Here is a 15,385-nt window from a genome sequence, read left to right on the forward strand (position 1 = left end):
CTAGAGAGATTTGTGTCATCGCCTCGTTGTTGAATGCGGTCCAACAAAAGAGCTACGGTGCATAGGCTTCGCCTGCGGTTGGCTGGCTGGCGTCAGTCGGCAGAGTGAAGCGAACTGCATGCAACAGCTGTAGCGAGACGTCCTGTTTCACTTGCGGCCGTTCTGTGAGTAGACGGATGGTGATGCATGGCGGCCTCAGCAGGCCATACACTTAGTGATGTTAAGTGTAGACGGGAGCAGCAGATTCAACAAGGCGAATAAGAAATAAAGGAGGTCGCGAATTCCGTTACGAAATTCGTTCACCAGAGCTCACATATTATCACGGCTTATGGCAATGACAGAAAAATGTTAACTGTGGGCTTGCAGCTAGGCAAATGTCAATAAAATACTCCTGGAAATGGCTTAAAAGAAGTGCTGTTGTATGTCAGCTGCATCTAGATGAATTGGTGGTTGACAAACCCTGTAGTATCAGTCTAAAAAAACGCACACATATGTCGGGGTATTACTCTGAAAGTATCTTAGGGAAATTTGTTCACGAAAGAAGTCGATTACAAGAAGCAAGTCTGCTTAAACTTTCAAAGCTTTCTGTTCACCTCAAATCTTAACATCGTTCAATAGAAAAAATGGTTCAAATGGCTCTGAGCACTATGGGACTTAACATCTGTGGTCATCAGTCCCCTAGAACTTAGAACTACTGAAACCTAACTAACCTAAGGACATCACACACATCCATGCCCGAGGCAGGATTCGAACCTGCGACCGTAGCAGTCGCGCGGTTCCGGACTGCGCGCCTAGAACCGCTAGACCACCGCGGCCGGCCGTTCAATAGAGCATCTGAAGACACATCATCTGCCTATGACAGTAAAATAAATATACACTGCCTGAAAAAAAAAGTGGAGCAACCAGAATACATGGTCGAATATCAGTGTAACTTCGCACGCGTACTCTCCATCGGCGTTTATGTAAATTTTTGTACTTTCAGCATTGCAGCACAGTCACCAATTGTGATAATTTAATATATAAGAAGCTATCAGCCTCGAATGTGACCACGCCTATTCAGGCTGTTTTAGTTTTATTTCTGGACCATGCCCTCTAAGACAAATTATAGATTCAGGTATATCTTCTAAAGAAGACTCAATTATTTGGGCTGCAAGCTAGGTAAAGGTTGGTTTCATTACCTCAATCGAGGATGATATTTTCTTATATATTTCTTATATATTAGTTTATGTAAATGACTAGAGCTGCAGTTCTCTGTGACATGTAGAACGACCACAATACTGCACTTGCCCTGTTCATATTTAGTGTTGTTACGAGAGTAAATAAATGTTGTGAACAGCGTCATACACTACTGGCCATTAAAATTGCTACACCACCAAGTTGACGTGCTACAGACGCGTAATTTAGCCGACAGGAAGAAGGAACTGTGATATGCAAATGATTAGCTTTTCAGAGCATTCACACACGGTTGGCGCCGGTGGCGACACCTATAACGTGCTGACATGAAGAAAGTTTCCAACAGATTTCTCATACACAAACAGCAGTTTACAGGCGTTGCTTGGTGAAACGTTGTTGTGATGCCTCGTGTAAGGAAGAGAAATGCGTACCATCACGTTCCGGACTTTGATAAAGGTCGGATTGTAGCCTATCGCGATTGCGGTTGATCGCTTCGCGACATTGCTGCTCGCGTTGGTCGAGATCCAATGACTGTTAGAAGAATATGGAACCGGTGGGATCAGGACTGTAATACGGAACGCCGTGCTGGATCCTAACGGCCTCGTATCACTAGTAGTCGAGATGACAGGCATCTTATCAACATGGCTGTAACGGATGGTGGAACCACGTCTCGATCCCTGAGTCAACAGATGGGGACGTTTGCAAGAACAACCATCTGCACCAACAGTTCGACGACGTTTGCAGCAGCATGGACTATCAGCTCGGCGACCATGGCTGCGGTTAACCTTGACGCCGCATCACAGACAGGAGCGCCTGCGATGGTGTACTCAACGACGAACCAGGTTGCACGAATGGCAAAACGTCATTTTTTCGGATGAGTCCAGGTTCTGTTTATAGCATCATGATGGTCGCATCTGTGTTTGGTGACATCGCGGTGAACGCACATTGGAAGCGTGTATTTGTCATCGCCATACTGGCAAATCACCCGGCGTGATGGGATGGGGTACCATTCGTTACACGTCTCGGTCACCTCTTGTTCGCATTGACGGCACTTTGAACAGTGGAAGTTACATTTCAGATGTTACGACCCGTGGCTCTACCCTTCATTCGATCCCTGCGAAATCCTACATTTCAGCGGGATAATGAACGACCGCATCTTTGAGGTCCTGTACGGGCCTTTCTGGAAACAGAAAATGTTCGACTGCTGCCCTGGCCAGCACATTCTCCAGATCTCTCACCAATTGAAAACGTCTCGTTAATGCTGGCCGAGCAACTGGCTCGTCACAATACGCCAGTCACTACTCTTGATGAACTGTGGTATCGTGTTGAAGCTGCATGGGCAGCTGTACCTGTATATGCCATCCAAGCCCTGTTTGACTCAATGCCCAGGCGTATCAAGACCGTTATTACGGCCAGAGGTGGTTGTTCTGGGTACTGATTTCTCAGGATCTATGCACCCAAATTGCGTGAAAATGTAATCACATGTCAGTTCTAGCATAACATATTTGTCCAATGAATACCCGTTTATCATCTGCATTTCTTCTTGGTGTAGCAATTTTAATGGCCAGTAGTGTATGTTAAGTGATCACTGTAATGGACACGGAGATGCGGAGACATGAGCACCTGGTAGGTTGTCGAATGGGCCTCACTGTGGGTCTCCATTTGGCTGGCTGGTAGAACTGTGAAATAACTAGATTTATGGGGTGTTGGGATGTGCAGTGGCCCAATGTTCAACACCACGTACCCTCGTCGTCAATGTTCCGATCGACCACGCATGGCAACTAAAGGGAGGATCACCATCCCGTGCACCAACCACATCGTAATACGTAAGTACAAGTAATGTTCTACCTGCAACATTCTATGATATCCCGCACCATTGCCCAGCAATTTTAAGCAGCCAAACCAGGGACTTACCGTCCCATGCGTAGCCTGCTGTCAGCACCACAACACAAACGGCTGCATTTGGAATGCTGCCATGAGCGGGAAACACGAACTGACGATGAATAACGTCGCTTTGTCTCTTTGTGTTCTGCACGAGCCCACATAACCATCATCGACCAGTGTGGTGGCGACCTGGTGAGAGGGCCCATTCTTTCATCATTTTGGAGAACCACAGAGGTGTCACTTCTGACGTTATGTTGGGACCAGCCATCGGGTATGGCTTGAGGTTACGGCAGGTAGTGACTGAGGGAATTCTGATAGCATAACGGTACATCCTGCATCGTCGTGTGTTACCTCTCATGCGGCTGTATCGGGCGCAATTTTTCAAGATGACAGTGCTCATCCATAACTTGGAACACGTCTGTATGTACTATGTGTGATGCTGAGCGTGCTGGCGTAAGGAGTTGCCAGCACACGGGTCGGCAAAGATGCAGCTCAAATATCGATAGCAGGCGCTGGATCAAGCGCACCTGTCACGAGAGAGGCCAAGCCCTCTCGACAGCATGTATTTAGACCGCCGCCGCTGACTGGAGGGCCTCACTAACTCACACATCAGTTTGGCGTCTGTCATTCACTCGCAGAGTGGCACTAGCAGTGAGGCTAAAGTTTGTAATAGCAAGATTTCCTATAGCGTCTGCAAGAGCGCTGTTACTGATGAGTTTTTACCACGAATATGGACTCTATTCAAATTAAGTAGCAGCATCTTGTAAATAAAGAACCGTATTAATCCACGTCTCCATTTGTGTTGTAGAAACAGGGTACTGGCACCCATAACAATATCCTCGCCCTTCCTTCTTACAGTATAAGACTCTACACTGAGGAACTCCCATTGCCAGCAAGGTCCTCAGATTTTTCGCTGACAGAATAGTCCGAGACCAGGTCGCATATCTCCTCCATCCCACTGACACTCTCTGGGGCATCGAGGACTAATTAGAACGGTTACAGACCAGTTTTCTTAGGAGAGGAAATAACTGTTTTATGGCACACTTCCCAACCGAGCCAGTGCTTACATCCAAGCCAGAGTCGGTGCAACATCTTACTGATAAGTGGGCTCTTACCGTCAAGGTTTTTATAAATGTGACTCGATTTTGTTAGGTTGTTGTTGTTGTGGTCTTCAGTCCTGAGACTGGTTTGATGCAGCTCTCCATGCTACTCTATTCTGTACAAGCTTCTTCATCTCCCAGTACCTACTGCAACCTACATCCTTCTGAATCTGCTTAGTGTATTGATCTCTTGGTCTCCCTCTACGATTTTTACCCTCCACGCTGCCCTCCAATGCTAAATTTGTGATCCTTTGATGCCTCAAAACATGTCCTACCAACCGATCCCTTCTTCTAGTCAAGTTGTGCCACAAACTTCTCTTCTCCCCAATCCTATTCAATACTTCCTCATTAGTTACGTGATCTACCCACCTTATCTTCAGCATTCTTCTGTAGCACCACATTTCGAAAGCTTCTATTCTCTTCTTGTCCAAACTGGTTATCGTCCATGTTTCACTTCCATACATGGCTACACTCCATACAAATACTTTCAGAAACGACTTCCTGACACTTAAATCTATACTCGATGTTAACAAATTTCTCTTCTTCAGAAACGATTTCCTTGCCATTGCCAGTCTACATTTTATGTCCTCTCTACTTCGACCATCATCAGTTATTTTACTCCCTAAATAGCAAAACTCCTTTACTACTTTAAGTGCCTCATTTCCTAATCTAATCCCCTCAGGATCACCCGATTTAATTTGACTACATTCCATTATCCTCGTTTTGCTTTTGTTGATGTTCATGTTATATCCTCCTTTCGAGGCACTGTCCATTCCGTTCAACTGCTCTTCCAAGTCCTTTGCTGTCTCTGACAGAATTACAATGTCATCGGCGAACCTCAAAGTTTTTACTTCTTCTCCATGAATTTTAATACCTACTCCGAATTTTTCTTTTGTTAGGACTGAAATAAAATCACGCACCCTCTTACCCCTCGAAGTTTCATTTCGTTTTCTCCTCCTCTGCTGGATGCTTCACTTCTTCTTCAGGCAGTGTAGATAGTAAATGGTAATGGTTTTCGTTTCACCACTTGATTCTGGTGTTATCTAATAGTACGCGCTACCCAACTATTGGTTTTCGTACTTCTCCGGTTGTTGCGCGATTAAACAACTCACTCTGTTGCTCGTCGATAAGCAGCTGGCTTATTCAAGCAGCTCCTCACTTCACCTCACGACAATGAATGTACCGTTATTTTCGTCCCTAATTCACGTGAAAAAGTTTATAAATGTATTGGGAACTCAATAAGGCTCATCAACAATCAGGAACTATCGATATTAATCCTGGGTGTAAGGTGTAACAAAAGCTTAATTATTAGCAACGTTTTAAATTCTCAACGTCATATATGTATAGACAGGTTTTGAAACATAAGAACTGGATTTCAATGACAATATGCCCGGCTGTTATCATATATGTAGGCTTCCTGACTGAAAATTTTGCATTTCCTGATTTTTCAGAAAAACATATAGAGTGAGAATGACGAGAGACAGCAAGCATCTGTCATTGTGCGGATTTAAGATGACTCGTTTAGAACAACTTTGATGGTGAACTTCCAGATGCTTCCTTCACATTTCTTTTCTGTCTGTTTCTTCATTTTTCTTCAACGTATGCTGCATTTTTGTCTGTAGAAGATCTCACTCTGTTTGTGAACCTATCAGTACGGCGTAGGTACATGAGTTTCGCAACATCTAATAACGTAGTAGGAACTGAGCGTTCAAGTGTGATCGAGAAAGAAAAAGACTTATCTGTTTACCTGTTTTTGACAAGAAGTGTATAGATAGAGTTCTGTGTTGTATAGTTGATACTGCAGTGTTACAAACGCTTCTTAGTGTAAAGTCCTGTAGATCTGCCATGGAGGAAAACGTAAGCTAAATAGTGGATGCTGAGGCGCTGCTTCAAATAAATTTATTGACATTCAGACGCTAATCGCTTGTGCATGAAACTGATAGTTCTAAACGTGCGATGAGAGAGGTTGTCAGCTAGTTAATACCGTAAGGTTCATCTACAGAAGCACAAACTGTCAGCGTGGCAGGAAAAGTCTAATCGATTGTCGCTAGCTCAATGAAAATCGAAATAAGTATAGAAATGCAGTGCGCGAGGTCTACAGCATGTTTCTTTTATTGTGGTACATAGACCAATGAAACCACAAAATGTGCCCACCTGCAGTGCCCCTTTTTACGTCAGGCTCTCTGCTTGTGGAGTCGAACCGCATCGTATGGGCCACTGCTCGTGGAGCCTCGACTGTCTCTCACGGTGTACGACATCCATGTCCGACGGTGACATCGTATCTGTGAACTAAATCATGGTATTGTTAGCGGACAAAAGACTTGGCCCCATCGAGTAACTGATGTCCTGTTACAACAATCCTACCGCTCGACTTGGTCTCTCTGTGACTTCATCAGAGAAACTCGGCTGGATTAGCCTCGTTTCAAATAGTATCGAGCGGATGGACGTGTGCGGGTATGGATGCAACCTCATCAATCCACGGACCCTGTATGTCAACAGCCGACTGTTCAATATGGTGTAGGCTCTGTAGGGCGTGGGCAGTTCGACTGATGTGGGACCCCTCATACATTTAGATATAAGTATGACAGGTGACACGATCGTAAGCATCCTGTTTGATCACCTCCATCCATTCATGTCCATCGTGTATTCCGACGGACTTGGGCAATTCCAGCGGGACAATGCGACACCCCACAAGTTCAGAACATAGTCGCTCCAGGAACACTTTTCTGAGTTTATTCACTTCCGCTGGCCACCAAACTCCTCAGACATGATCATTATTGAGCATATCTGGGATGCCTTGCAACGTGCTGTTCAGAAGATATCTCCACTCCCTCGTACTCTTACGGATTTATGGACAGCCTTGCAGGATTCATGGTGTCAATTCCCTCCAGCACTAGATCAGACACAGCCGAGTCCATGCGACGGTCGTGTTGCATCACTTCCGCTTGCTCGCGGGGGCCCTACACGATATTAGGCGGGTGTACTCGTTTCTTTCGCTCTTCAGTGTATAACTGAGTATTGGCGATATTTACGTACCGCCAGGCTTTCGTCATTTCCTTCGACTTTATAGAAACATAATTTGATACTCTACAACTTTCCTCCCAAAACTTTTTACGTCATTTTGGCCAGTTCTCAGATATTGCACGTTTTATAGGGACAAAACGAGTGTCCTTCGAAAACTGTGAGACGTTACCGTTTTCTAACGTAGCTTTTCTGTAGAAAAATTTAAACAAATAGCGAGATTATGGTACTCAATCTATGCATATTTTTGCTGACCTTGGCTTTTTTGATTAAACTCTTTGTTCCAGAGGAAACTGGAAAAAGAAAACAGGAGAAGTCCGAAATTTTGGTGGTTTTCTTCCCATCGTGGCAGAAGCTCTACTCGGAGATCGGGGCAAACTCAGATTATTCATGTTAGTGGGCCTTCTTTAGTGATTAAAACTATTTCCGGGTTTCGACTAATTTTTGGAAGTTAGAATTCTAATTTTCGTGGCCTATGTTGCATCCTCTAGCAATCAATCTCTCTTCATACACGTGCAAATTATTTTAATCTGTGCTGTTGTGCTGTCTGCCAAGCAAAACTAGTCTAGCCTATTTTCCCACCGCATTAATTAAAAATTAAAGCAATTACTTAATTATTTGAGGGAAACGTTTATAGTTTTGAAAGTAGAGGAGATGCATACATGCAACATTCGATAATGCCATACAGAAAGTCACCAGTGGTGGGGAAGATGTGTGTACGGTGATGTTTCCTTGATGGTCTCTAGAGTATGTTTTCCGACTGTCGCGATGTTGGATGGTACACCACCTGTCGTCAGTCTCGCACCGAAGCTGCGAGTTCTTGACCCGAGTGCTTCCGTGCTAGTTAGACCAGATTCACTCTATGATGATCTGCGGTGTTGCTGGTAACTGTTGTACGAAACTGGTGCACTGCGGCTGTAAGGTTTATTGTATTACACCTTCCAAGTGAAACGCGTAGTTTTTCAAAGCAGTAGTTCTGAACCGACCGTTTTAATCGACCCTTTTACGTTACGTTAGTGATGTGTTTGATCCGTAGTAGTTGACTTCTCCATAACAACTTCAGCTTCAAGGGATTTTAGGTTTTAAAACAATGAGCTCACATAGCAGCTACTCAATTATTTAGACAATAGGTGTTAGAAACCTGGTTTCGCAGGACAGAACGGATCAGGTAATGCTTGTGGAAAGGGGCCAAAATCAATTACTGTCAGTTGCACAAAACACACACACTTTATTTTCCTAAAAACATTTAATCACACATGCCCTTAAAAGGATTCAAAACAATACGACTGAAAGCCCGAACACAAGTTATTACAATTGCTTTAAGGAATACATGCGGCGGAAAACCTTACTTTAAAAAAATCTTACATAAATACTTGGCTGAAGGCTACACACTGGACACAGAAGAACTGAGGGCTTAAGGCCTGGATAACAAGAATTTCAGATAGACAAAATAAAATTTAAAATGTTTTAAACATGAATTTTCAGATTTTAATTTGAGACGGCTGAAGGCCTTATCTTAAAATATTTCACGTAAACTTCGGCTGAAGGCCACATACTGAACGTAGAACAAGGCTTAAAACCTGGATAATAAGGATTTAGAATAGAGTAAAACCTGGCTTTTTTTTAAAATGAGTTTTGAAGAAATAGATCTTGAAACCCTAATCACAGTCGGCTGAAGGCCTTATTTTAAAACTGAAGCAAATAAATTAATAGACGGCTGGAGGCCTGGCACAATACTTGAGACTAAAAGAAAATCACAATCTAAAACAACAGAACAATGAGGCTAAGAGGTGCTCCAGGGGTCGGCCTGAGGCGGTAACTCTAACGTAAGGTGAGGTGAGAGAGGTAGCCAAGAACAAGATTAAGTAATCAGATGGCAAACCGACCCAGGGACGGCTGAAGGACCGACCAACAACCTAATTAATTCCGCTGCGTCGATCAGCGGCAAGGCAACGTAAAATATCAGCCGAGGGCGAAGATACAAGCAGCACTACGTCTTCAAAATTGGCGTCTAAAAACAGCCAAGGCGCAATAACCACTCAAAAACATGAACAACACCAAGGGCTGCCAAACTACACGTGGTACGGGCAGCATCAACACGTCGAGGAAAAACACAGTGCGGAACACTACGCCAATGATCTCGCCTCGGAGACTTCCTCGCTGCACTGTCCCAACCGACCGACTGCCTACACCAGTACGCAGACAGCATTAAAATTAACTGCTCAGTCTAAATAACACGAGCTAGACACAGTTCCACAAAAACACTTCCACAATAACTCGAACAATCGTAAAAGCAATCACTGTGGAACAACCAGGTCGAATCACAAGTCTACACCCACGGAGAACCCGAAGCGGTCGGCGACCAAAAATACGTCGTCCGACGAGACGACCGACCGAACGACCAACCAAGGTCGTTACCACTCAAGTCATGTGTGTCAGAAACGGTCGGGCGAGTCTTGGCTATACGGAGCTCACTGCAGCTCCATCCCGACTCAACTCCATGTCCATTCGGAACTCGGAGACACTGCGACGCGGGCACACTGGCTCGTACGCAACCGTGCAGAGGTAACACTTGCCCATTGGCCACCCGACACCTCTGCACAAGGAAGGAACCGACCCACGCCCTTTAAGATGACCATCTGACGAGGCCCAGAAACGATCGAAAGACCAAATACACGTACCCCGATGAGACGACCGACCGAATGACCAACCAACGGTCGTTCCCGCTCCTGTGTCCTTCCGCCGGACAGTGCATGTGTGTCGCCAGCGGTCGGCGAGTACTGGCTGTCCCCACCTTGTAAGTAGGCTGTTTATGTTTTCAGTATGTAAGTAGGCTGTTTATGTTTTCTCTATGTAAGTAGGCTGTTTATGTTTTCTTATTGGCAACGTTACGTAGCGCTCAATATGAAAATCACTGGCTGTGCTGTGTGCAGTCTGTGGCTAGTTTGCATTGTTGTCTGCCATTGTAGTGTTGGGCAGCGGCAGCTGGCTGTGAACAGCGCGTAACGTTGCGCAGTTGGAGGTGAGCCGCCAGCAGTGGTGGATGTGTGGAGAGAGATGGCGGAGTTTTGTAATTTTTCATGAACTGATATATATATTATGACTTGTGATGATATTAAGGTAAATACATTGTTTGCTCTCTATTAATATCTTTCATTTGCTAACTATCCCTATCAGTAGTTAGTGCCTTCCATAGTTTGAATCTTTTATTTAGCTGGCAGTAGTGGCGCTCGCTGTATTGCAGTAGCTTGAGCAGCGAAGATTTTTGTGAGGTAAGTGATTTGTGAAAGGTATAGTTTAATGTTTGTCAGGGCCATTCTTTAGTAGGGAGTTTTGAAAGTCAGATTGCGTTGCGCTAAAAATATTGTGTGTCAGTTTAAGGACAGTCATGTATAATTGTTCTAAGGGGACGTTTCATATGGCGACCCTGCCAGGATACCTCACTGGAATCTTCTGATTTTTCTTGTAGTTTGTGTATTTAGTGTAGCTTTTGTTTATTGCTAGCGCATAATTGTAGAGAGAATCTCCTTTGTAGTTGTAGCCTTTCATTGTTGTACAGTAAAACAGTTGTGGCATGCATATAGATTTGCACCAAGTATTTCGCAGCTGTAATTAACAAGATATTATTTTCAGTGTTATGTTAATGTGTTCTCTTATTTTTGCTCTTCAAATTGTGTTTTTCTGTGTTGTCGTGTGAAATACTGTGACAATAATGGCGTGTGAAAAACGTAATACTAGGCTCCAAAGTAAACTGAGAAATGACAGTGAAAATGAGAGCAGTGTGTTAGCGCCACCGAGTTATGAATTAACTGATGTTCAAAGTAGTAATTTGGTAATTGTGCATAGGGAAATGGAGCGGGCGGCAAACAATGGCGTGGACAGTGCAACAATTAGTGAAGAGGGAAGCATTATCGATCGATCGGTCGGCAACAGCTCGCCTCAGGAATCCGAAATGACAGGACACAATTTCGCAAATACTGTAGATTCAGGTTTTGGGTCATCACCGTTTTCTCAAATAAGTCAAGACACATTTTCTGCTTGTCAAAATGTGAATGTTGTCGGTGCAAATGCACTGCCGAAAAGCGTAGAGAAACAGATTCCAGACACTAATACATTATTATTGCAATTAATGCAACAAATGGGACAAAAGCTTGAAATGTTAGACACAATGGAACAACACCAGAGACAAACACAGCAACAGTTAGACACAGTGGAACAAAATCTCAAAAAGTTAGACACAGTGGAACAAAATCTCAAAAAGTTAGACACAGTGGAACAAAATCTCAAAAAGTTAGACACTACACTTGAACAAACACGTGAAGATTTAACCACTGAGTTACATAACATCGAATCGAAATGTCAAAAAGTCTGTAATGACGTAAAAACACAAATTTGTGAGCATTTTCAACCTATTTTTTCGCGGCATGAAAATGCATTACAGAATCACGAAGCAGCCATAAAAGAGCTGCAAACCATTGTTCATGAAAATCTTGAGACCTTGTGGGCTAAATTTGACTCAGTTGCATCTACCGATTCGGTTACGCAACTTGCAAAAGCTCAGGAAAACTTAAAGGACAAAGTAGATACTCTGAAACTTGGTTCAGAAAAACACGCTGAGGAAATAAGTACACTATCAGAGAAAGTAGGCGAACTTTCGGATCAATTCACTAACTTATCTACAAAGGTAGATGATGATCTGAATGACACAAGACCCGTAGCCTTCACTGACACAGAAGAGTATGAACAAATAAGAAAATTCAAACAAAATCAGAATCAAATTAATACACAACACCAAAGAGAAATCCGGGAAGTACAAGATCAGCTGACACAGGTAATACAAGAATTACGTATTTCAGAGGACACTCGCGCTCCAACACGGGAAGAGGGACTTAGAAACACGGAAAAGCTGCAAAATAATAACACAGGGCATTTCGGAAGTTATGAAAGAAATTGGCAATGTGCACCGAATTTTGAGATGGAACGGCCGACACGACCTAACAATGACCGATATGCGACTCGCCGTCATGATGATTTTGACTATAAGCTGTTCATTACTACACGTAAATTCAAAACATTTAAGAATTCTGGCAACGACATTCATCCACAAGCATGGCTCCATCAATTCTCTCATTGTTTTCCTCCCAACTGGTCGTTAGAACACAGATTAGAATTTATGTGTGGCTACTTGGAGAATGAACCAGCTGTAAGAATGCGATCGGTCATTCACGATTGCCACAGTGAAGGAGAATTTTACCATGCCTTCCTCTCAGCATATTGGTCTCAAGCCACACAAGACCGCGTAAAACATGGCATCATAATGAGGAAACATTTCGAACAATCTGAATTTTCCAGTCTTGTGAAATATTTTGAAGACATGTTGCACAAGAATCAATATCTTTCAAACCCATACAGCCCCTCAGAACTCATCCGCATTTGCTTACTCAAATTGCCTGAACATTTACGACATATTATTTTAGCAGGACGTTGCAAAGATGACATTGAAGCATTTCAGGGTCTGTTACAAGAATTGGAAATTGACACTGACAATCGGGGAACGCGAAACCAGGAACACAACAATTACAGGTCACATCCGTCGCAATTCCGCGATGAAAGAAGTAATAACTTGACACGACAAGGCTATTCTCACAACACAAATCGTGACCAAACCAGACACCACCCGTATGACAACCGTTGGCAGAGTAGTAATAACTACAGGGAAAGATCACCTCTCCGTGGTAATGACTATCACAGAGACAATAAGAGAAACAGACAATATGGGAACCAAAATAAATACTATCAAGGGAGACAGCATAACTTTAGACGCAACGGATCAGCGCGCAGTTACGATTCAGGGAGAAATTCTCCACCATGTGACCGACAAGAAAGAAACTATGGAATCTACCGACATGACGACAGACGATATGATCGTAACGACAGACCTGAATTGCATCAGAACTGGCGGGACTCTAACAGAGCAGGGCCCTCTCGGCAAGGCGAATTTGTAGAAGTTAGGTCTCCTAATCCCAATAACGACGCGCGCCAACAAAGAGACAGACAATGACTCGCACAGCAGGCAGCCGCGTGCGCCCGCTGGCTCCGAGAAAAATAACATAGGACGCTAGCCTTGAGAAAAAAAATTTTAGCATTCTTTACCGATGTATACAACATGATATTTGCTTTGAAGTTGAAACTCTGTGCACTAGGAAGAGTAAAGGTTTACACCACATTTCTCACGTAAAACCATTTATTGACAGATAATCTGCTTTTTAACTTAGTCTTTGCAATTTTCACTTCACGCTACTTGTACAATTTGTCACACTGAGAATCTGTTAACATGCAACAATGTTTGAAGTTAAATATCCAGTCTAGAACCTAGGGAACATTTTTAAACAGAAATTACGATTGCATTGTTATAGTGAACAGACGACACAGTGTTGTATTTGTACATTCTTGCTTGTTAGTTGCACGATTACATAACGACTATCAGGCTTACATACTTAGGACACATACTATATTGGTACTGCTAATGAGATTTTAATGCAACATTTTGGTTTACTTGAAAATACATTCTGGGTTTAAAGTACTTTCTGTGAGATACCAGACGACAGAGTGATTAGTTTATGTGACAGCTACACGATTTTTATCACGACGCTACTAATGAGTGACAATTTACCTTGTTGCTTTTGCGGTGTATCTGTTTTATATCTGCACAGTTTTCTGAATTCTTCTGGAAAGAAAAACATGTTTTATTAGTAACTTTTGTGGTATAGCTACAAGGAGACAGCCTTTTCCATAGCACAACAATACGTTACAGCACAGTACTTTCATCATCACAACAATAAGCGTAATAACTAAGATATCTCTACGCAAAGCATTTCACTTTTGTTTATCATGAGGTAAGTACATTGGCTTCTGCAGAACTTAGCTTTTGGAGGAAAATAACTACGACACTATCACAGAGATTATCTTACAACAATATGCACATTTAGCGCTACAGGACACGCATTTCAGTGATTAATTTTGTACTTAAAACATTTATTTTTAAAGATTTTTTAATTACAAAGAAAGTTTTCAGTGATACATTTCATTTCATTGCTGTAATCTGTAACACCTGAGGGTATAATTACATTAATCCTCAGGGGGTACACGCTTACTTTGTGTACCATGTGTTTGGCAAGCACAAGGAGCCCTAGCTAATATGGTATTTGCTTATACAACTTTACACATCGGTACCATATTTCTCTAACACACAAATTACACAGCTATCTGATCATTTAACTGAGAGATAAACATGTTTTTTACTACATCAGTGACAGATGTTTACGCAATTACACCGTTGGATAACTTCACACTTATGAAACTGTATTTTGTCTGTACTTTGTAAACTGTTCATATTTTTTCGGAATCATTGTGATACTATGAGAGCTTTGAATGGTGTATTTGGTATGAGATCATGATTTTTAAAGTACGTTTGAGGCAGCTGACACTTTTGACATGAGCAGAGAATTATTTTAGGCTTAGAAATTATTGGAGGAAGTTACGACGATTTTGAGATTTGACTGAAGTGTTATGATGTTATTATTACGACGACGATGTGTATTATGTTGTTGAGGAATGTTTATTATGCTACGTATTTCTCATGATGAAATATTGAAGAAGTGTCGACGAATATGTATATGTATAATGAGGTAAGGAATAATGAGTAGTGTTTAGGGACTCTGATTTATGAAAAGGATGTTGGAAACCAAGAAACGTACTTTAAGAGTTATGAAATGTGTGACTGTATCACAATGCTGACCAATATTTTTTTTGGACACTTATATTTATAGGATTTTGTTTCTACAGATTTGCAACGCTAATTCTTGACCTGTGAAATATTTTTATGTGCGACTGTCTCTGTAGCGGAAACTGCTGTCGTAAATATTTCCGTAAGAAAGTTAACGGACCACCTACACATAATGCGTCGTGGGCACCCAGCTGTGTCAGACGCCTGGAGAAAAAGCCATTAGCGCGTGCCTTTCAGAGCACAGGAAAACACCTGGAGAACAAGCCATTAGGGTGTGCCTTTCATCGCTAATGCGACACCCTCGTTACTTGAAAACATATGATTACTCGCACTTTGTGCTAATTGCTGAAATGCTTATGAATTGATGGGAAATATTCGTACATCTGCACACCTGATTATGACAAGTGTCTTTCTATGAGAG

Source organism: Schistocerca piceifrons, chromosome 5 (assembly GCF_021461385.2).
Source record: "Schistocerca piceifrons isolate TAMUIC-IGC-003096 chromosome 5, iqSchPice1.1, whole genome shotgun sequence".
Taxonomy (NCBI): Eukaryota; Metazoa; Arthropoda; class Insecta; order Orthoptera; family Acrididae; genus Schistocerca; species Schistocerca piceifrons.